A 22,742-nucleotide genomic window follows, 5' to 3' on the forward strand; every position below is an offset into this window, starting at 1 on the left:
TTTCCATAGAGTTTCGGTGGAGGCGGCTAGAGCGTCCGCGTCACTTCCGGGTAAAACCGAAAGGGACGTGGGTGCGTCGCGCGGGTGCGCGGGTGCGCGTTGCCCACCAGCCCTCAGGTGGTCGGCGGGCAGCCTGGTGGATTAGTGGGTTTTTACCTGCCACCACCGGGCACTTGGCAACCCTACTTTGAGATAAGGTTGCCAGCTCCGGGTTAGGAAATACCTGGATATTTTGGGGGCGGTGTCTGAGGAGGGCGGGGTTTGGGGAGGGGATAGACTTCAATGCCATAGAGTCCAATTGCCAAAGGTGAGTCGGCGGCCCTCAGGTGGCCGGCGGCCAGCCCGGTGGATTGGTGGGATTTTACCCGCCGCCACCGGGCACTTGGCAACCCTACTTTGAGATAAGGTTGCCAGCTCCGGGTTAGGAAATACCTGGATATTTTGGGGGCGGTGTCTGAGGAGGGCGGGGTTTGGGGAGGGGATAGACTTCAATGCCATAGAGTCCAATTGCCAAAGGTGAGTCGGCGGCCCTCAGGTGGCCGGCGGCCAGCCCGGTGGATTGGTGGGATTTTACCCGCCGCCACCGGGCACTTGGCAACCCTACTTTGAGATAAGGTTGCCAGCTCTGGGTTATTAAATACCTGGAGGTTTTTGGGGTGGAGCCTAAGGAGGGCGGGGTTTGGGGAGGGGAGGGACTTCAATGCCATAAAGTCCAATAGCAGGAGATCTCCAGCTAGTACCTGGAGGTTGGCAACCTTCCCTCCATTGCCGAAAGCTTTTGCCAGCTTGCTGCCCATCAGGAAGTGCTGGCAGCGGCAATGAGCCGGATGCACCACGCCCTGTTCCCTGAGTGATTCTGGGGGGTCCACTGAATTTTTCCAAGGGCCCAACATCACTAAGACCATACATAGATAGATAGTGATTGTTTGTTGTATTTTTATGCATGTTCACTTTGTGAAACAGAGTTGAATATTTGGGCTACGTGCTGTTATTTTTCGTGAGTAATTCTCATTACAGCATAGGATATTTTTGGATTTAACCATACACCGCAAAGGCAACAAAACCTGCATCTATCAAGGCAAGCCAGGATCTTCGTAATCAGATGGAAACAGAAACCTGCTTTCCTAAACCACAGCTGAAACAAGGCCTGGCTTGGCGCTAGGTCTTATTCTACACTGAGACGATCTTCATGTAGCAGTGATTTTTTTTTTTAATGAGTCAATGCTAAATGACGATTTTTGTACCTAAAGCTGAATATATAGGCGTGCACAGAAGTACCTGAAAGAGCCAGGGAAAATATTAACAATCACCGAGGAAGGAATTATTTTTTTCAGAGTTGGAACTGAAGATGCCTCCCTAAAAATATGCTATTGAAAAAGGAATCAACGGCATGTCCTAGCTGCCTAGAACATTTTGCTCAGTTGTACTCAACTTATTTCAGGAAGGGGGGAAGCAGGAATAAGTGGATGAAGACAGATAATAACTTGAACAGAAGTGTGCAAAGAAGAAAAACAGTCACAGAAAAAGAAATTGACAACCATTGGGAACATTTAGAAAGAAGACAAAAGGGAGGAGACCAAGGGGCAGAAAAATATATGAGGCCTGTTTTTGGGACTCCCAGAGGGTTGCCACCCTCCAGGTGGTGGCTGGAGATCTCCTGGGATTACAACTGATCTCCAGGTGACAGAGATCTGTTCACCTGGAGAAATTGGCCACTTTGGCAATTGGACTCTATGGCATTATGCCACATTGAAGCCCTTCTCCTCTCCAAACCCTGCCCTCCTCAGGCTCCACCCCCCAAATCTCCAGGTATTTCCTGTAGTCACTTGGTTAATGTGCACTGATGGTCAACTGATGTCCCCATACCCAAAACATGTACCTCTCAGCCAGGTTGGAATGTGAGACCAATGTCCTGTTTAGTGTGTGTCTGTGTCTATGAATATACACACATGCATGCCAATGAACATGACCTCAGTTTTTGCAGTGAGCTGGCATAAAACAGATTTTGAGGCTTGCATTCTGTTACTGCGGCGGCCAAAATCAAGCTAAATCATGCCATAGCTTTCCCTATAACTATGTATAGGTGTGAAAGTTGGACAATGAAAAAAGCTGAAAGGAAGAAAGTAAATTCCTTTGGCATGTGGCATTGGAGGAGCGTTTTACTGTGGAACGCCAAAAAGAACAAATCAATGGGTTCTAGATCAAAGCAAGCCTTAACTGTCCCTAAAAGATAAAATTACGAAACTAAGGCTATCATGCTTTGGTCCCATTATGAGAAGACATCACTGGAAAAGCAATAATGCCAGGAAAAGTTGAAGGCACCAGGAAAAGAGGAAGACCCAACATGAGATGGATTGACTCTATCAAGGAAGCCACGGTTTCCAAGTTTGCAAGACCTGAGCAAGGCTGTTAACAATAAGCTGTTTTGGAGGACACTGATTCATAGAGTCGCCATGAGTCGGAAGCAACTTGACGGCACTTAGCGCGCGCGCACGCACACACACACACACACACACATGCAGTTACTCTGGGGTTGTAACAGCTGCTGCTTTAAAGTCCAGTGAACTTTCATATTCGTAAACATACCTGACAATCATATAGAATGTCGCCAATAAAGGGTCAAGTTTCCTGAGCATACCTTGTAAGAAAGTGCATCGCCTTGGAGACATCGAAAGTTGGGCTCCCCCCATTCTCCCTCCCGACAGTACAACCAATTGTGCCTTTTCTCATTCTCCATTCACAGCTCCCACTGCCTACTAAAAAAGCGCCCGGTCTGGATTTCTGTTCAACCTCTTTACAGATTCAAAGTTCCCTTTCATTCTCTGGGCTTCCTCCTTTTCCTTTCCACCCGCTTGGGCAATTCCAGCTCCCACCTTCCCCTTTGTGTGCAAAGATCAGACAACAGAGACACTTGGTTTGGCCTTGCTGGTCCCTCACAGCAGGCTAGATTCGACACACTGGCATTAAAGGTCACCTTTTGGACCTTATTATACAGGACGAGCTGGAAAAACATCTAGAGCACAACACTCCCCCCCCCCAACTATTAGCCAGTCTCCTGGGTGTTGCCCGTATTTCTGAGGTTTCTACTCTCCCCTGGAGCCTCAGACAATGCCTTTAAGAAAGGCAACCCTGACCCATTGTATTGACTGAAGACCTTGTCTTGTCACTCACCTTCAGAACAGAGATTTAACACTTTAGTGGGAAGGGTTACATGTTCAGCTTTTGCCAAAGCCGATGGCAAGGTGAATTGATCTGCAAGAGAGAGCTCGTGGATTTGAAATCCGGGGTTACAAGACTCAAAAGCTCTTGCGTGCCTTGCTGACGGAGGCCTGTGAATGGGGTTGCCAACCTCCAGGTACTAGCTGGAGATCTGCTCTTACAGCCAATCTCCAGCAGACGGACTGTTCACCTGGAGAAAAGGGCCACGTTGACAATTGGACTCTATGGCGTTGAAGTCCCTCCCCTCCCCAGACCCCGCCCTCCTCAGGCTCCGCCCCAAAAACCTCCAGCCGGTGGTGAAGAGGGACCTGGCAACCCTACCTATAAAGCCTGTAGGTTCCTGGGAGTAAGCCCCACTCAACAGACCTCACTAGCCCTACTTAGGATTGCTGTGCTATGCTCTGGGTTACTATCGGCTGTTGTTTTTTATGGGGGAATTTTAATGGTTTCATGTTTTTATTTGTTTTATCTTTTTTTTTTTGCAAGCCGCTTTGATAGGATTGCCAGGTCCCTCTGCGCTACCTGTGGGAGGTTTTGGGGGCGGAGCTTGAGGAGGGCAGGGTTTGGGGAGGGGAGGGACTTCAATGCCATAGAGTCCAATGGCCAAAGCGCCCGTTTTCTCCAGGAGAACTGATCTAGGTCAGCTGGAGATTAGTTGTAATAGCGGGAGATCTCCAGCTAGTACCTGAAGGTTGGCAACCCTAAAGATGTATGTACTAGTAAGCATATATTGTTGGTCCGCGTACCAAAATAGGCAGATGACAAACAGACGCTTGAGCGATTGTACTGCTTTCTGCCTGAAGCACCTGTAGATTGGGCTGTCATCGACCTGTCAGCAGCTTAGAGCCCGTGGCCTGGAAGGGAAAGGCAGCCCCTTGGCGGTCCGATTTCCCTTGGGTCAACGTGAAGGCCCCTTTGGGCCCTTCCAGGCGAAGAGGAAAGCACCAGTGCCTATGCCGAGAGCAAAATGAGATGTTTTTGCTATTAGAATGAGAAAATGGCTGGGGGGGGGGGGGGGAGAGAGAAAGACAAATCATTACTTTCACACATGTGATTACCAGGCTCTGGTGGCTTTTATTTTATCACTCTCACAATGGCAAAGGTTAATTTATTGATCAGAGGAGACGATGTTGTTCCAACAATTAAAATTAATCCTTTTCCTCAGCGTACAGCAAAGGGACAGATGGCAAGGACGTAGGAGGGGAGGCAGGAAAATTGGGCCGGGAGGAAAAAGAATGGCAAGAGGAGAATTTCTTTAAAATATTTTTTTTTTAATGAAGAAATTCTCACCAGGCTGCTGGTTGCGAGATTGAAGATCATCACACCGCTGAGAACAAGAGCTGGAGACTGCTGGATGGGAAGGTTGCCAGCCTCCAGGTGGGGCCTGGAGATCTCCCAGAATTACAACTGATCTCCAGAGTGCAGAGATCAGTTTCCCTGGAAGGAGTGGCCACTTCTGGTGAACTCTATGGGATCAAATCCCTGAGCTCCCTCCCCTCCTCAAACTCTTACTCTTCACGGGCTCAGCCCCCAAATCTCCAGGAATTTGCCAACCCGGAGTTAGCAACCCCAGAACTGAACCAAGCTGTATTTAGGAGTGAGCAACATTTTTCATTTTAATTTCATTTGCTTTTTTAAAAAAATGCACTCATTTTGTTTCGTTTGTTTTTATGTTCATTCATTTCAATGGGAAGCTCATTTCAATGGGACATATATAAGGTTCTTTGTTGCCCATCCAAAAAGGAATTTCCACAGATTGTCCCTTTAGAAGAAGAAGAAGAAGAAGAAGAAGAAGAAGAAGAAGAAGAAGAAGAAGAAGAAGAAGAAGAAGAAGAAGAAGAAGAAGAAGAAGAAGAAGAAGTGGTTTTTATATGCTGACTTTGTCTACCACTTAAGGAAGAATCAAACCAGCTTACAATCACCTTCCCTTCCCCTCCCCACAACAGACACCCTGTGAGGTAGGTGGGGCTGAGAGAGCTCTAAGAGAGCTGTGACTAGCCCAAGGTCACCCAGCTGGCTTCATGTGTAGGAGTGGGGAAACAAATCCAGTTCACCCAATTAGCGTCCGCCGCACATGTGGAGGAGTGGGGAATCAAACCCGGTTCTCCAGATCCGAGTCCACCGCTCCAAACCACCGCTCTTAACCCCGACACCACACTGGCTCTCTAAAGGATCTCCCATGCTAAATTTCAGGCAGATAGGAGAAAGAGTCCCTGTTCGATCGGCAGCTGAAATCCTTGCTTACAGAACAGACCGAAGCAAACATTTTGCACTCCAGGAAAGGTAGGTGACGTAGCAGAGTGGATCGCCATAGGGCAGGCTGTGTGGTACCGGGGTGGCGAGTGAGAGCAGATCCACTATCCAGCTACTTTGCTCAAAGCGACACCAGTGTGTGTTTTTCCTCCATTCCCTTCCACTTAGTGCAGGGGTCCCCAAACCTTTTGAGCTTGTGGGCACACTTGGAATTCGGTCACAGGAGGGTGGGTGTATAGGGTTGCCATCCTCCATGTACTAGCTGGAGATCTCCTGCTATAACAACTGATCTCCTGCCGATAGAGATCAGTTCACCTCGAGAAAATGGCCGCTTTGGCAATTGGACTCTATGGCATTGAAGTCCCTCCCCTCTCCAAACCCCATCCTCCATAGGCTCCGTCCCAAAAACTTCCCACCGATGGCAAAGAGGGTCCTGGCCACTGGAGGAGGTGGGGCCACGCACACAAAGGAAGCCCAAGTGTAGGGGAGGAGCTGTGGTTCAGTGGTAGAGCAACTGCTTAACATGCAGAAGGTCTCAGGTTCAATCCCTGGAGTCTCTAGTTAAAAGGTGTCCTGAGTCAGGCTGCTGAGGCTTCCATGGAGGAAGAGGACCTGGAATTAGCAGACAGTGGAAGGGGGGAACCACAGCAGGCAGAGCAGGCACGGACGGATGACTGTTCCCCATGCCTACAGCCACTGAATAATTGATGTTATTACCTATAAGGGCCTTTTTAACAACTGATTTTATGTGTTTATGACATTTTATTGTATATGGCATTTTTATTATTCTGCTAGCCACTCTGAGGCCAGCATCTGCCGGGGAGGCCGGGCTATAAGTCCAATGAAATAAATAAATCGATAACTCCCCATGGTTGTGTTTGATTCCACTTTGCTAGGTGCTTTTTGTTTTTAAGGAAAGAAATCTAGGAGTCTGGATTTTATCCTTGGGACAGGGTGACCGGTTTGAAAAAATACTCTCTTCTGTTGGCTGCCAGAAGTCATTGAATGCAGGGGGAAGGGGCTGCTTAAATCCTGAATGTCCCCAAAAGTTACAAATGTGCCCCAAGATTTGTAGGTTATCTCGGGGGGGGGGGCTGTATAGCTCTTATTAATAATTGTATAGCTGTATAACTGTATAGCTCTTATTAATAATGGTTGACAGATTGTACCCAAAGAGTGCTAGTTAATGGTTCCTCAACCACTTGGAGAGAAGTGACTAGTGGAGTTCCTCAGGGATCTGTGCTGGTCCCTGTGTTGTTCAACATCTTTATAAATGATTTGGATGAAGGAATAGAGGGGATGCTTATTAAATTTGCAGATGATACTAAATTGGGAGGGGTAGCAAATACGGTAGAAGACAGAGCCAAGATGCAGGATGATCTTGACAGGCTGGAGAAGTGGGCTAGAACTAATAAAATGCATTTCAACAAAGACAATTGTAAAGTTCTGCATTTAGGTAGGAAAAATCAAATGCATCATTATAGGATGGGGGAGACTTGTCTGAGCAGTAGTGTGTGTGAAAAGGATCTTGGGGTCTTAGTAGAACAAACACTGAACATGAGTCAGCAGTGTGATGCAGTAGCTAAAAAGGCAAATGCAGTCTTGGGCTGCATCAACAGAAGTATAGTGTCCAGATCAAGCGAAGTGATGGTATCGCTTTACTCTGCTCTGGTTAGACCTCAACTAGAGTACTGTGTTCAGTTTTGGGCACCACGATTTAAGAAAGATGTAGACAAGCTGGAACGTGTCCAGAGGAGGGCAACAAAGATGGTGAGGGGTCTGGAGACCAAGTCCTATGAGGAAAGGTTGAATGAGCTGGGTATGTTTAGCCTGAAGAGGAGAAGACTGAGAGGGGATATGATAACCATGTTCAAGTACTTGAGGGGCTGTCATACTGACGATGGTGCCGAGTTGTTATCTGTTGCCCAAGAAGGTCGGACCAGAACCAACGGGTTGAAATTAAATCAAAAGAGTTTCCGTCTAGACATTAGGAAGAATTTTCTAACAGTTAGAGCGGTTCCTCAGTGGAACAGGCTTCCTCGGGAGGTGATAAGCGCTCCTTCCCTGGAGGTTTTTAAGAAGAGGTTAGATGGCCATCTGTCAGCAATGCTGATTCTGTGACCTTAGGCAGATGATGAGAGGGAGGGCATCTTGGCCATCTTCTGGTCACTAGGGGTGTGGGGGGGGGAGGTAGTTGTGAATTTCCTGCATTGTGCAGGGGGTTGGACTTGATGGCCCTGGTGGTCCCTTCCAATTCTATGATTCTATAATCACTGCCTTGGCCAGAGCTAATGAAAGAGCAAGGCCAATCACCTGGAGAGATTTTCCTCTTTCCTCTGTACTACACAGATCTGCAGAAGAAAGGAATTCCCATGGGACAGGATGGGATTATTTGAGCTGCTCCTCCACAACAGTTGAAGTACAAGAAGGGCAAATGAGGGGTATGAAGCAATTAACTGGGGCAACTGAGGCAGAATTTGGGAAAGGAGGCCCCCATGGATATTGTCTTCTTCATTATCCAGGAGACCAAAAGAAGCCGGAACAGACACTAAAAAGATTTCTGACTGTTCATAAACAACAATGGTTAAACCAGGGGTGATGAACTCATTTGTTATGACTACCTTATTGAAAAATACATGTGTGTTGCAAAGGGTAATCTATTTGCAGCCTTTATAGATCTTAAAGCCGCCTTTGACAGCGTCCCCTGGGAACTTCTGTGGAGCAAAATGATGAATTCCACAATGGATAAACGACTACTCCATTACATGAAAATTTGTAGAATATAACATAAACGAGGGCCGGATATAACATAAATGTCACTTGGTCGGGCCAGGCCGGGCCATGTGTACCATAAAATTTAATGCCAGATACCGGAGATACAAACTGTGTAGAAAGACACAGGCAAAGCCAATTAATGATATTATTTTTTACTTTATTTTTTACTTAAAATGCAAACATGCTTAAAGCAATAACACTCTTACAATATTTTCTTTTATTTAACAGTCTTTGATCATTGATACCTTGGGAGCAGGAGTGGCGGCTGCCCCGGCTGGCTTGCAGGCCAGATAAGAGCTCTCAAGGGGCTGGATCTGGTCCCCCTGGGCCTTATGTTTGACACCCCTGGGTTAAACGATCAAAAACGCAATGCAGACCCTCTGGAGGATGAAGCTCAGAGCCCTAAAGATGTCAGACACAAAACAGCCACTGCTACCGGGCTGTAGGCAGATCCCCAAGACAACACTCGGTAAGGGCACTTCTGCAGCAGAAGTAAACCGAGGTACCATGATAGTAGATGCCCACCTTTTCATTTATTTATACCCCACTTTTCTCCCCAACAGGGACCTTAAGCAGCTTACATCATTCTTTTCTCCTCCACTTTATCCTCACAACAACCCTGTGAGGTAGTTTAGGCTGAGAGTGCGTGACTGGCCCCAGAGAGCTTCCACAGCAGAGTGGGGATTCGAACCTGGGTCTCCCAGATTCTAGTCCAACACTCCGAACCTACACACCACACTGGTTCTCGAAACAACCAGAGGTGCAGGAAGGATAGTGGGGAAGGAAGGAAGGAAGGAAGGAAGGAAGGAAGGAAGGAAGGAAGGAAGGAAGGAAGGAAGGAAGGAAGGACCAGAGAGAGATTCCCAGTGGGAGGGGTCAGGGCTGCATATAAAACATGGAATGCTGACTTACAGGAGTCACACTGGGGACCAGGATTCACAGCTGTGCAAAGGGCAGAGTCAGCTCAGGACATCATCAAGGGCCGCTGCTGAGGGAACCAAAGCAGGACTGGAGTGGACAAAGCCACAGAGTGGGCATTAAAATGGCAAATGAGATTCAATATGAGCAAGTGTAAAGTGATGCATATTGGGGGGGGGTCCCACTTCACATATACACTGATGGGATCTGTGCTGGTAGCGACAGACCAAGAAAGGGAGTGGTAGTGGAGAGCTCGATGAATGTAGCGGATTTATGAAGCCAATTATTAATTGACCGCTGGGCACACCCTAGTCATTTTAATATTGGTTCCACAGAACCCTGATTCTTGCCATATTGAAATATTGGTCACAACAAATTCTAGGTCTAAGAAATACTCCTGGTCAAAGTTCACTGAATAGTGACCTCCTTACCTCAGCAGCCTTAAAGGGATTAGCTTCTTTTAATCTCATCATTCTATGTATGTTTGCACAAAGGATTCTGGCTATAAGAGGAATGTGCATTGTCTTTGCTATGCCTTGATCTCGTTAATCATTAATCGTGGTATGCATTGCCTAAGTTCCATTCTGTGATCATTAACTGATCTTTGCTATCCATTGTAATATTCCTTAATAAAAACTGAGAGATCACTGAGGCAATTCAGACTGATCTCGGGAACTCAAGACACTCTATGCGTCTTCCCTCAAAGCACCGTGCGTGCTTTCCCCATGGCACTTTCGGGGTGCCTTCCCTTCAGATGAAGATGTCAACCCAGTGTGCAGCTGCTGTGAAAAAGGCAAATTCCATGCTGGCCATAATTAGACAAGGAATAGAGAATAAAACTGCTGCTATCAAACTGCCCTTGTACAAATCTATGGTGAGACCACACTTGGAATACTATGTACAGTACACCTAAAAAAAGGAGATTGCAGAGCTTGAGAAGGTGCAGAAAAGAGCAACCAAAATGATTAGTGGGCTAGAGCAACTACCCTCTGAGGAGCAGTTGAAACACTTAGGGTTGTTTCACTTGGAAAGAAGGCGGTTAAGGGGAGATATGATAGAGGTCTATAAAATTATGCATGGTATGGAGAGTGTGGACAGGGAGAAGCTTTTCTCCCTCTCTCAGAATACCAGAGCGCGGGGTCATCTTCTGAAGCTGAAGGGTAAGAGATTCAAAACAGATAAAAGGAAGAATTTCTTCACACAACGCATAGTTAAATTGTGGAACTCCCTGCCCCAGGATGTGGTGATGGCTGCCAACTTGGAAGGCTTTAAGAGGGGAGTGGACATATTCATGGAGGAGAGGGCTATCCATGGCTACTAGTAAAAATGGATACTAGTCATGCTGCATACCTATTCTCTCCAGGATCAGAGGAGCATGCCTATTATATTAGGTGCGAGACAGGATGCTGCTGCAGTCGTTTTGTTTGGGGGCTTCCTAGAGGCACTAGTTGGCCACTGTGTGAACAGACTGCTGGACTTGGTGGGCCTTGGTCTGATCCAGCATGGCTTTTCTTATGTTCTTCTTTAGGGTCAGAAAGGATGAGAAGGAGAAGCGAGCAACAAGATCCATGGGTAGTTTGCACAGGCCTGAGGCCCCCTAGACTGGCCATACCCCAAAAGGATTAAAAAGGGCCAAGTGAGTTCTTCTGTGCCTAGTGCTGTAGTTTGTTTTCTCAGTGGGAACCAAGTGGTGGTCCTCCTGGTGTTGCCTCTAAGTCAAGAACTCCCTTTTCCTATGTGGGAAGGAGTGGCGCGCGCATGCAAAAGGAGGGTATCATGGGTCCCTTCAGAGTAGATCTGCTAAAGACAGCATGGAAAGCATAAAAGAAGCCAGAAACGAGAGCTACTCATCCCCCTTTGACATGAGTCACAGAAGTAATTGCCCCTTTCACAATTCGTCAGTGAAACTGAGAAGCGGAAAAGCCAGACTTTGGCACTCGTTGGGCGAAAACGCATGGTCGCTTTAGCCTCCTTTATTCCCTGTTTCAGCTAGGATTCAGCCAAGATCAAACACATGCATTTGGCCAAACGTGCGTTCGATCCTGGCTAAATCCCGGCTAAAGCGACCGTGCGTTTTCACCCATTCTGTTCAGCGAGCGTGAGAACGTGGCCTGCAGTGCCACCCGGTGGCATGTCTCAGAGCATTTCTGTCTACCCCGCAGCCACAAATCTAGCTTCAGGAGAGCATTACTGAATCCCATCTGCTGTTCGGGAAGACATTTCCGAAAAGAAGCATCTGGCAGAAGACTCTGCACTCTGGGGCGGCCGTGTCGTTCTAACCTGACCTCCTGGCTGTTACCAGCTGGAAGGAAATGCTCCCAACTGAGACAAGCTGCCAGTTGGGGAACTCGGAAGAGCAATCAGACAGGAATTTCTCGACATGACAAAATATACGAGTAATGCCTAAGAAAGTGAGCAGAGTTCAGTCCCCTAAAAGGAAGGAACTGCTTGATAAGGAAGCAAAGGGATTCTCCCCCAACCCTCTTAAGTCAAGGGTGTCGAACTCAATTGTTACTAGGGCTGGATATGACATAAGTGTCACTTGGTCAGGCTGGGCCATGCCTCGCCAGCTGCGAGCCGGGCTATGCCTCAGAGGGAGTGGCTGCCTCGGCTGGCTCGCAGGCCGGATAAGAGCTTTCAAGGGGCTGGATCCTGCCCTTTATAACTATCCTAAAGACAATGGGCAGCAAGGTAAGTAACAAAGTGTCTCTAAAACTGTCCACATAAGATTCCATGGATTATGAAAGTCCAAATCTTGTACAATTAGCTGTAAAAAGTTATGCTTTTCTTTTTATTTTCAGATGTCCTTCAGCAAGTTAAAAGAAAAAAGAAGGTTCCACTTTCAGGAAACGAAGGGGAAACGGCCATTTCCGATTCTTCCTCGGTCACTCTTCCATTCAATACATAATTGTGTAGAGTCTCCTCTCAATTTATTATCGGAACCACCTCTAATATTATTGAATTCTTACTTATTCCATCATTAGGATAGTCAACCCGGTTCCCAGAGGGATATCCCAGAGGGATATAGTTGCATAGGCACTTACCTTGCTTTCTATATTGTATAGCTTGACTAATATATCATTTTGCTTTTTGTTAGTGAGCCCTGTGGTGCAGAGTGGTAAGCTGCAGTACTGCAGTCCAAGCTCTGCTCACGGCCTGAGTTCGATCCCGTCGGAAGTCGGTTTCAGGTAGCCAGCTCAAGGTTGACTCAGGCTTCCATCCTTCCGAGGTCGGTCAAATGAGTCCCCAGCTTGCTGGGGGTAAAGGGAAGATGACTAGGGAAGGCACTGGCAAACCACCCCATAAACAAAGTCTGCCTAGAAAACGTTGGGATGTGACGTCACCCCATGGGTCAGGAATGCACAGGGGACCTTTACCTTTTTTATACATATTCGCTCTGTGTTTGTTTCCTACCACCACAGTGGTGTCTTTTTTGTGTAACCTCCTGGATGTTGGCAGCCCTAAAGCTGAGCCAGGTGGCCCTTGCCTATAGGGCAGGGCTGCGAGATCTGATCAGCTCCAAGGCCAAATCCTGCTGCGATCATCACCGTGTCCTGGGGTTGAGCCAGCACCACAGGGGCCCCTTGACCCAGCATGTTCCAGAGCTATTTCTAAGCCCCAATCCACCCCTACCCAAAACCTTGGAGGCAACGAAGCAGGCGGCTTGTTGACAACTGATTCCAGTGGCATAAGAAGCTGTGTAAAGAACAAACTTCTCCAACGGAGGAAGAGAGACAGGCCAAGTATTTCAGAGAGGAAAGGTGCAATTAACTCAGATGGGAATAAGGTCGGGGCGCTGCAGTTGTTTGCTACCGAATTGTGCTCTTTAGGCCGCCATTAAACAGTTCCCAAAAATAAAACACAAATAATCCCTTACACTTTTCAGTCATTGTTCAAGGAAGCCTTAAGTACGATTAGCTATTTATATGACACCACATGGAGCCACAGAGGTTAATAACAGGCAAAGCCAACGAGAGAGGCGACGTCTCTAGTTACTTAAACTGAGGGGTGGGGAAGGGAGTTCAAATTCATGTTGGGCGCCCGTTCCCACTTTAGTTTTTGGCCTCCCTTACTCATATCAGAGTATTTCGCATACAATTCCAGCACATACAAGCTCTTCCAAATGTCAAAGGGAATGCATGTAGAGTAAGGTTGCCAACCTCCAGGTGCTAGCTGGAGATCTCCTGCTATTACAATGGATCTCCAGCCAATAGAGATCAGTTCACCTGAAGAAAATGGCCGCTTGGGCAATTGGACTCTATGGCATTGAAGTCCCTCCCCTCCCCAAACCCCACCCTCCTCAGGCTCTGCCCCAAAAACCTCCTGCCGGTTGCAAAGAGGGATCTGGCAACCCTAATGTAGAGTACTTGTGTGCATGTTTTAAAAAATAGTAATAATAATTCAGGAGCAGCAACCTAATCCTTCCCCAGCAGTCACTCTACATGTTTTTTTTTCATTTAATTTTTTTTCTCATTTACTTACAATACAAGACAAAACAATACAAACATACTATACAACATAATACAATACAAAATACTTCCTTTTTCTAACATAAAACAAGCTAATCGTATTCGGGGTGCGTGTGTACAGTTTTGCTATCTCCTATCTACCTTATACTTTCTTTCAAAGATTAGCCATATCAGATTTTTTTCCTATTAAAACATTCTTTTTTATAATATCGATAATGAAAGCTATTATATCAAGATTAATGATTATTGATTCATCTTCAGTTCTATATATTCTTATATTTAAAAACTTGTTTTAGATTCAGTAGATTCTGTTCAGAGTCACTTGAAATGTTGACTGCACATTGGCTGAAGATGGCTTTCAGAGTTCATGGCAAACTATAGTTGAGGATAGATTGCAGAGACTGAATTTGCCCCTAGAAGTTTTTAAAAAGGTAAAGGTAAAGGTCCCCTGTGCAAGCACTGGGGCATTCCTGACCCATGGGGTGACATCACATCCCGACGTTTACAAGGCAGACTTTTGTTTTACGGGGTGGTTTGCCAGTGCCTTCCCCAGTCGTCTTCCCTTTACCGCCAGCAAGCTGGGTACTCATTTTACCGACCTCGGAAGGATGGAAGGCTGAGTCAACCTTGAGCCGGCTACCTGAAACCAACTTCCGTTGGGATCGAACTCAGGTTGTGAGCACAGTTTGGACTGCAGTACTGCAGCTTACCACTCTGCGCCAGGGGGCTCTTTTTTTTTTAAAGCAAATGGAATATCCCTCTGCATGTAAATTAGTTAGATCTACAGGGTTGCAACTTGACAAATGGAGCACTGGCTGCAGAGCGTGCAGGGTATGCTCCTTGCCCCATCTGGGCCTCCCCATTCCAAAGATTCTACCTGCTTACTGTAAATTTTTAACTGTCCCCAAGTACAGAGTGCTTTTCTCCAAGGCCAGGTTAAATGCACAGGCAGATTTTCAGGGGTCCCCTTTTCCGAGCGATTTTGTGATTGTGGATCAGGGAGTTTGGACACTGTTCGCCTGAGACAAATGGATCACAATATACATTCAGAGGTGGGGACCTGCCCTAAAGCAAGAGATAGTTGCAAAGTTATTGGCTGATACTGACCCAAATGTAACCCTCGCTGTGGCAGAAATTTTATCTATGGTTTTTAATTATACCTCCTTTTAACTGTACTGTTTAGATATATTTTTGCATTATGGTTATTTACATATTATGGAATGTACTGAATTTGTTTTGCTTATGAACAGTTGGTCCTCAAGCATAAAGAATGGAATAAAGATGTTTTATCTGTATTCTGTTTGGATCTTTGTCCAAAGCATTGTAATTATGCCAATAAAGCAATAAAGGTATGTGTACGTGTATGAATAAAGGAAAGGAGCCAGTTGTTGTGCTGAATCACCATCACTGCCTAGATGTCTGCAATGCTGTCTGGAACACGCTGACGGTCTTGGAGCTCTTGGAAGCTCCTGCAGCTCATCTCCAATCTCTGCAAACAAACCAGTTTTGCTAGTGAAGACTCCCAGGGTCTCTTTCTGCATAAACGTGTCTCTGCCCTAGGGATGCCAGCCTCCAGGTGGGACCTGGGGATCCCCTAGAATTACAGCTCATCTCCAGACTACAGAGATCAGTTCCATTGAAGAAAAGGGGTGCTTTGGAGGGTGGACTCTATGACATGGTACTCCACTGAGGTCCCTCTTCTCTCCAGGCTCATCTGTCAACCCTACCCCCCCCCATCTCCTGTGTGAGTGTCAGAGTTGTCTTTATTTGTAGTCGTGTGTGTGTGTGTGTGTGTGTGTGTGTGTGTGTGTGTGTGTGTGTGTGTGAAGTGCCTTCAAGTTGCAGCCGACTTATGGCGACCCCTTTTGGGGTTTTCATGGCAAGAGACTAACAGAGGTGGTTTGCCAGTGCCTTCCTCTGGACAGCAACCCTGGTATTCCTTGGTGGTCTCCCATCCAAATACTAACCAGGGCTGACCCTGCTTAGCTTCCAAGATCAGACTAGCCTTGGCCATCCAGGTCAGGGCATTTGTAGTCATAGACCATCAAATATCCCAAAAAAGTGTAATTAAATATAGACATAAATACAAAAGATAAATACAAAAGATAATACAAAAGATAAAGATGTAGTGGAGATTAAAAACTGGAATAAAGGGATAAAATGTTGGACTAGGATCTGGGAGGCCCAGGTTCGGTTCCCACTCTGCCATGGAAGCTTGCCCTGAGGACCTTGGACAAGTCATTCTCTCTGAGACAAGTTACCTCACAGGGTTGTTGTTGTGAAGATAAAATGGAGGAGGGAGAAAAGCAGGATTGAAACATCTAATAAATAAATAAATAAATAAATATTATTCAGTTTTATTTAATTGTCCTCCAGGTTTGTAATCATGGATTGTACTATTGTACTGTTTTTATTGCATCGTTTTTAATTGTCTGATCCACCTTGAGTCTCAGAAGAAAATAGTAATAATAGTAATTAAGTGCTGTCAAGTCACAAGCAATTTGTGGCGACCCCTCATGGGTATTTCAAGGCAAGAGATGAGCAGACGTGGTTTGCCATTTTATTTATTTACAAAATTTGTATCCTACCTCTCTGCCTTTACAATGGCCTTATATTGCCTTCCTCCACATAGCAATGGTAGTCTGCCTTGGTAGTCTCCCATTCTATTAGGTGCTGTGAAACACAGGCAGGATAATGCTGCTGCAGTTGTCTTCCTAGAGGCACCTGGTTGGCCACTATGTGAACAGACTGCTGGACGTGATGGGCCTTGGTCTGATCCAGCAGGGCTTTTCTTATGTTCTTATCCAAGTACTAACCATGGCCATACCTGCTTAGCCTCCAAGCTCTTGAACCTGGGACCTTCTGCATGCCAAGCAGATGCTCTACCACTGAGCCACAGCCCCTCCCCTTCTGAGAATAGCCCAGACTCGCCCGAGCTTGTCAGAGCTTGGAGGCTAAGCAAGCTCGAACAAGTCTGAGCTATCATCATTTTTTTATATATATATAATTTTTTTATTTTTATAACATAAAATAAAAATAAACAAACAAACACAATAATAATAATACAAAACATTAAAAAAAGAAAATACAAAAGGGTATCTATATAAACTTATCAATACATTTACAATTACAGAGTATATAAAATTGGAAAAACTAAGATACCCTTTGACCCTCCACCCACCTTAAAAAAGTGACCCATCACCCGACTTCCGTAGAAGTGTCTTAACAGTATTGAAGATATTATTAACTATAAAATATAAATTTATTAAATCTAATTTCTATAACTCTCTAAGTAAAATAGTAAAATCCATTTTTGCCAGTTTATCCCAATATGTGGCGGCCTTACCCCAAGTTTTTTTAAATTCTTCCAAATCCTTTCCGTGTAGGAATTCCGTTAATTTGGCCATCCTCATATAAATCCATAATTTCTCTCTCCAGTCCCGAATTGAAGGTTTATTCACTTGCTTCCATACTCTAGCTATTACTATTCTTGCAGCAGCAAAACTGTATTGACAAATAACCCTGTCATATTTACCTATGTTGTTTTGTGGAATTCCTAACAAACAAAATGAGGGTTCTCTTTTTACTCTCACATTAATCAAATTTTTAGTTTCCCTAATAACTTTTTTCCCAAAAGCTTTTAATTTTTTTACATATCCACCATACATGCATAAAAGTGCCTCTTTCGTTTCCACATTTCCAACATAAATCCCCCTCTTCTTTTTTCATTTTAAATATCATCACAGGCGTTATATGCCACCTATAAAACATTTTGTATAGATTTTCTCTAATTTCGTTAGTTATTGTAAATTTAAATTCTCTCTTCCATAGGTTTTCCCCTATTTCCAGGTCAATATTAGATCCTAACTCCTTCATCCATTTTATCATTACCGGTTTAATTCTTTCTTGTTCTAAATTTTAATTAATAATTTATATATTCTTCCTATCAATCCTTTATTTCCCTTTACTAATATATTCTCCAATTCAGATTTAGTTTTATTAAATCCCACCTGGTTACCTTTATTAAATATATCTTTTAATTTATAATACATAAACCAGTCCTTAATATTAAGTTCTTCTCTAGTCTGAGCTATTATCAGAAGGGGAGGGGCTGTGGCTCAGTGGTAGAGCCTCTGCTTGGCATGCAGAAGGTCCCAGCTTCAATCCCTGGCATCTCCAGTTAAAGGGACTAGGTGAGTAGGTGATGTGAAAGACCTCTGCCTGAGACCCTGGAGAGCCGCTGCCAGTCAGAGTAGACAGTACTGACTTTGATGGGCCAAGTGTCTGAGTCAGTATAAGGCAGCTTCATGTGTATAAAGAAAGGGGCGATTATAAACCACTAAGTAAATAAATGCACATGTATACATACTGATCATACTAAGTCATACCGAGCAGGAGCACGGAAACGCCACTGAAGGTCTGTGGCCTAGGTGTGGGATGAGAAACCTGGAGTCACTTTGGATACCTACAGAAGGCAGGGCATTCAGGGAGTTTCAGGGAGGGTGAGATTCCCAGGCCAAGAGAACATTCCTCTGCCCTACCAGCCAAGATCTGGCACTGCAGCCACCACAGGTTCCAAGAAAAGGGTGTGTGACACCTGGACCATCCTCCTGTCATCTCCACCCAGGCTTGCTGATGTAGCCACAAACGCCTCCTCACTGCTTTGGAAAGACCAAGGTGGAAGACCTGTTGTCTTTTGCATAGAGCAGCCGAGATCTCCACACATTCAGAACAAGAGTTCTTGTCCTGGGTTGTAAGAGAGGGACCCAGATGGGAAGGTGTAATTGGGAAGCTCTTTGAAGTACCACTCAGAAGACGAAGAAGAGTTGGTTTTCATATGCCGATTTTCTCTACCTTTTTTAAGGAAAATCAAACAGGACTTATACTCTCCTTCCCATCCTCTCCCCACAACAGACACCTTCTGAGGAAGGTGAGGCTGAGAGAGCTTGAAGAGAACTGTGACTAGCCACAGTCACCCAGCTGGCTTCATGTGTAAAGGTGGGGAAACCAACTTGGTTCGCCAGATTAGAGTCCACCTCTCATGTGGAGGAGTGGGGAATCAAACCCGGTTCTCCAGATGAGAGGCCACATATCCCAACCACTACACCACGTTGGTTCACAATCCTAGAGCTCCAATAAATTTGAGAAACCAAGATCTATGGCAATATCATTGCTCCTCTGTTAAGAGGAAACTCTTAAAACACCTACAAGCTGCTGCCAGTAGCTGCAATCTGATAAGACCACAGCCAGCTTCTTATGTCTAGAGACCAAGTCCTATGAGGAAAGGTTGAAGGAGCTGTGTATGTTTAGCCTGAAGAGGAGAAGACTGAGAAGGGATATGATAACCATCTTCAAGTACTTGAAGGGCTGTCATATAGAGGATGGTGCTGAGTTGTTTTCTGTTGCTCCAAAAGGTTGGATCAACGGGTTGAAATTAAATCAAAATAGTTTCCGTCTAGACATTAGGAAGAATTTTCTAACAGTTAGAGTGGTTCCTCAGTGGAACAGGCTTCCTCAGAAGGTGGTAAGCTCTCCTTCTCTGGAGGATTTTAAGCAGAGTCTAGATGGCCATCTGTCAGCAATGCTGATTTTAAAGAGGGAGGGCACCTTGGCCATCTTCTGGCATGAAGTATGGGTCACTGGGGGTGTGGGGGGGAGGTAGTTCAGAATTTCCTGCATTGTGCAGGTGGTTGGACTAGATGACCCTAGTGGTCCCTTCCAACTCTCTGATTCTGATTCTATGATTCTGTATCCATAGGCCAGATCTTCCCTAGATAGGTAGGGAAACGTCCCTGCATAAAAGGCCCTTGTGGACTTTTTCATACCTTTTCCAAAGTGTGGTACAAGTTAGAGAACTATGAGGAATTGCAATGGAAACAACTTGAAGAAAATAATGATTGAGGAAGAGAAGGGTTGCTGAGGATGATATACTGAGAAGGGACAGCAATTAATTTTAGAGAGAGCATCAAAGCATAGCAGGCAGACTCAGGGTTGTTGCTAGAATCCGAAACCTTCTACAGCTGAACGCTATTATACTGAAGGAAAAATAATAATCCATTACACTGACTTTTTTTCTTTGTAGCCAGCAGGTGGTGGTGATACAACACATCGAACAAGCTTAATCAGCAACAGCCTTATACCACCATAGCTCTATTCCTGTAGACAGTCTGACGAAAATATGTGAAAATACTGAGACAAATCTAGCCTGATTCAGCCAAGTGACACACAAAACCATGCGGGCTCTGATTAAGTAGGGGTCACTGGCGGTGTGGGGGAAAGGTAGTTGTGAATCTCCTTCATTGTGCGGGGTTTGGACTAGATGACCCCCGTGGTCCCTTCCAACTCTATGATTCTATGGTCTGAATTTTAGCTGGTTGCTCTTTTAAACCAACACCGGCTCTGCTGTTTACACCAAGGTGAGACAACCAAGACCAGTTCAACAAATTACAAGTGCTGGTGAAGAAGAAGAGTTGGCTTTTATATGCCGACTTCCTCTACCACTTGAGGAAGAATCAAACCGGCTTACAATCACCTTCCCTACCCCACAACAGACATCATGTGAGGTAGGTGGGACTGAGAGTGTGTGATTAGCCCAAGGTCACCCAGCTGGCTTCATGTGTAGGAGTGGGGAAACAAATCCAGTTATTTTGCTGCATTGCTAGAGTAGACCTTACTACCTATCTATCACAGGAAATGCTTCTCAATCAAACCCTCCCTTGCAAAACCGAGACATATGCCCTGTATCTAGGGATGCCAGCCCCCAGGTGGGACCTGGGGATCCCCTGGAATTACAGCTCATTACAGCCTACAGAGATCACGTCCCCTGGAGAAAATGGCTGCTTTGGAGGGTGGCCTCGATGTCATTGTGCCCCACTGAGGTCCCTGTCCTCCCTAGGCTCCTTCCCCAAATCTCTAGGACCTTTCTAACCGGGATCTGACAATCCTACTCCCCCATCTCCCGTCAGTGGCCAAGGGAGACCTGGCAACTCTACCTGTAGCTAGGAAGTATGTGTATTTCCTACCTAGCAAATTTATTTATTTGTTGGATTTATATCTCGCCCTCATTCCTGGCAAGCCAGGTTGCTCGTTAGGAAGCACCACGTCAGTGATAAATTGATAGACCTACAGGACTAAAACAAGCAAAATCAGTGTTGAGGAAGCCTACACCAGGAGCAATGTAGTAGGAATGGACTCTTGAGGAGCAAGAAATAACCCACTGGATATATTGTGACTTTTTGGATCAAGTAACTGAAGAAGCTGGAAGTGCAAACGGTCATTATCCGGAAAGTCCGTCTTCTTGATCTACTTTGAGCCGTGGGTCTCTGGAGATTCTTGGCACTTTTCACCTAGGGAGGAAGAAATATTACTTGGTTCTTTAACGACACAGACTTTTTGATTTACCCGTTGAACCTTATTGACTTACCTGTTGAACTCTCGGGTTTGCCTTTACCTCTGTCGAAGGGTTGGATTCTGTGCTATTGCATATAAAATATTGTATGAATACTTTAGTTTCTATGCATTACTGTCATGTTTGATAGAAATTCGTAGTGAATATACTACATAATATTATAATAGCCTAGAATTGTAATTTTTTGGTTAGACCTACAGGACTGGCAGACGAGGGGAGGAATACGATGAATACACACTTGTGTTGTTTTCTAGAAAGCCGCAGACTTAACCGCCATAACACTAAGCTGTTTTCATTTGCAAAGACTGGGAATGGCTCTTCTCATTGCCCAGGCATGACAGATGGGTCAATGCTTCACTGCTGGCGTCAACATCTCTTGCCACACCTATTCCTGCCTGCTGGATCTGCCTACTCAGCATTGCTTTATCAGGCTTGTCAAAGACTCTTGCATACAAACCTGGCATCTTGACAAGGAAGTAACCCAGGGGGGAAGTCAAAGGTGTAATTGTCAAGCGAGTGGTTTTGCAAAACCCAGAAGAAAGAGTCACACATATTGGGATCCAGAGCAAAGGCAGCCTCTCCCTGGGAAAAGTCTGGCTGAACTATATGAGGACAGCCACCAGGCTAGGCAAAGATGCACAGTGGGGAACCCTCAAGTACTTTTGAGGAGCACCTCACTTTCCTCTGTATCCCCTTCCCCACACCATTTCATCTTTGCCTCCTGCAGGTAACCCCATATCCTCATTTTCCCCTGCTTCCTTCTCTCCTGCCCACTCACCCGCCCACCCACTTAGCCTTTATCTGCCACCCCATCTTCAGCTATATTTATTTATTCCATTTATACCCCACCTTTCTCCACAATGGAGATCCAAAGAAGCTTACATCATTGTCTTCCATTTTTATCTTCACAAAAACCCTGTGAAATAGGTTAAGCGAAGCATCTGTGACTGGTTCAAGGTCGCCCAGCAAGATTCCATAGCAGAGTGGGCATTTGAACCTGGAGCTTCCAGAGCCTAGACTGAAATTGTTTCTTAAAGCTACAGGTGCTGCTTCTATAATTTTTAATTGCAGGGGGGAGGTAATCCCCCACTATCTAAATATTAGATTTCAGATTTTTCTACAAACCTGGACTTGTATTGTCTTGTCTGTTCATGGCTCCAATCTCTGAATTTAAGTATCCACATAATTGTCCATGCTGAGAATTAGATATAGTGATGTATTACATTTAGTTCTCATGACCTGAGTTCGATCCCGATGGAAGTTGGTTTCAGGTAGCTGGCCCAAGGTTGACTCAGCCTTCCATCCTTCCAAGGTCAGTAAAATGAGCGCCCAGCTTGCTGGGGGTAAAGTGTAGACTACTGGGAAAGGTAGTGGCAAACCACCCCATAAATATAGTCTGCCTAGTAAATGTCATGATGTGACGTTACCCCACAGGTCAGTACTGACCCGGTGTTTGCACAGGGGACTATCTTTATCATTTTAGTAAAAAACAACCTTTTAAGCAGAAATATTAAGAAGCAAATTTTATGTTAAGTATCTCCAAGGGTTGTCACATTTTCCTACTGAGCCTTCTCCTGTGCCTCTTTAATAGCAACCTGGCACACAGACATAAGAGGTGATACTTTTAAATTTAATAGATAAGGCTTTTCCACTGCTTAGCTCCACTACGGACAAAGCTTCACACACTAAATTTCTGCATG

The sequence above is a fragment of the Euleptes europaea genome, chromosome 2, assembly GCF_029931775.1.
Source record: "Euleptes europaea isolate rEulEur1 chromosome 2, rEulEur1.hap1, whole genome shotgun sequence".
Taxonomy (NCBI): domain Eukaryota; kingdom Metazoa; phylum Chordata; class Lepidosauria; order Squamata; family Sphaerodactylidae; genus Euleptes; species Euleptes europaea.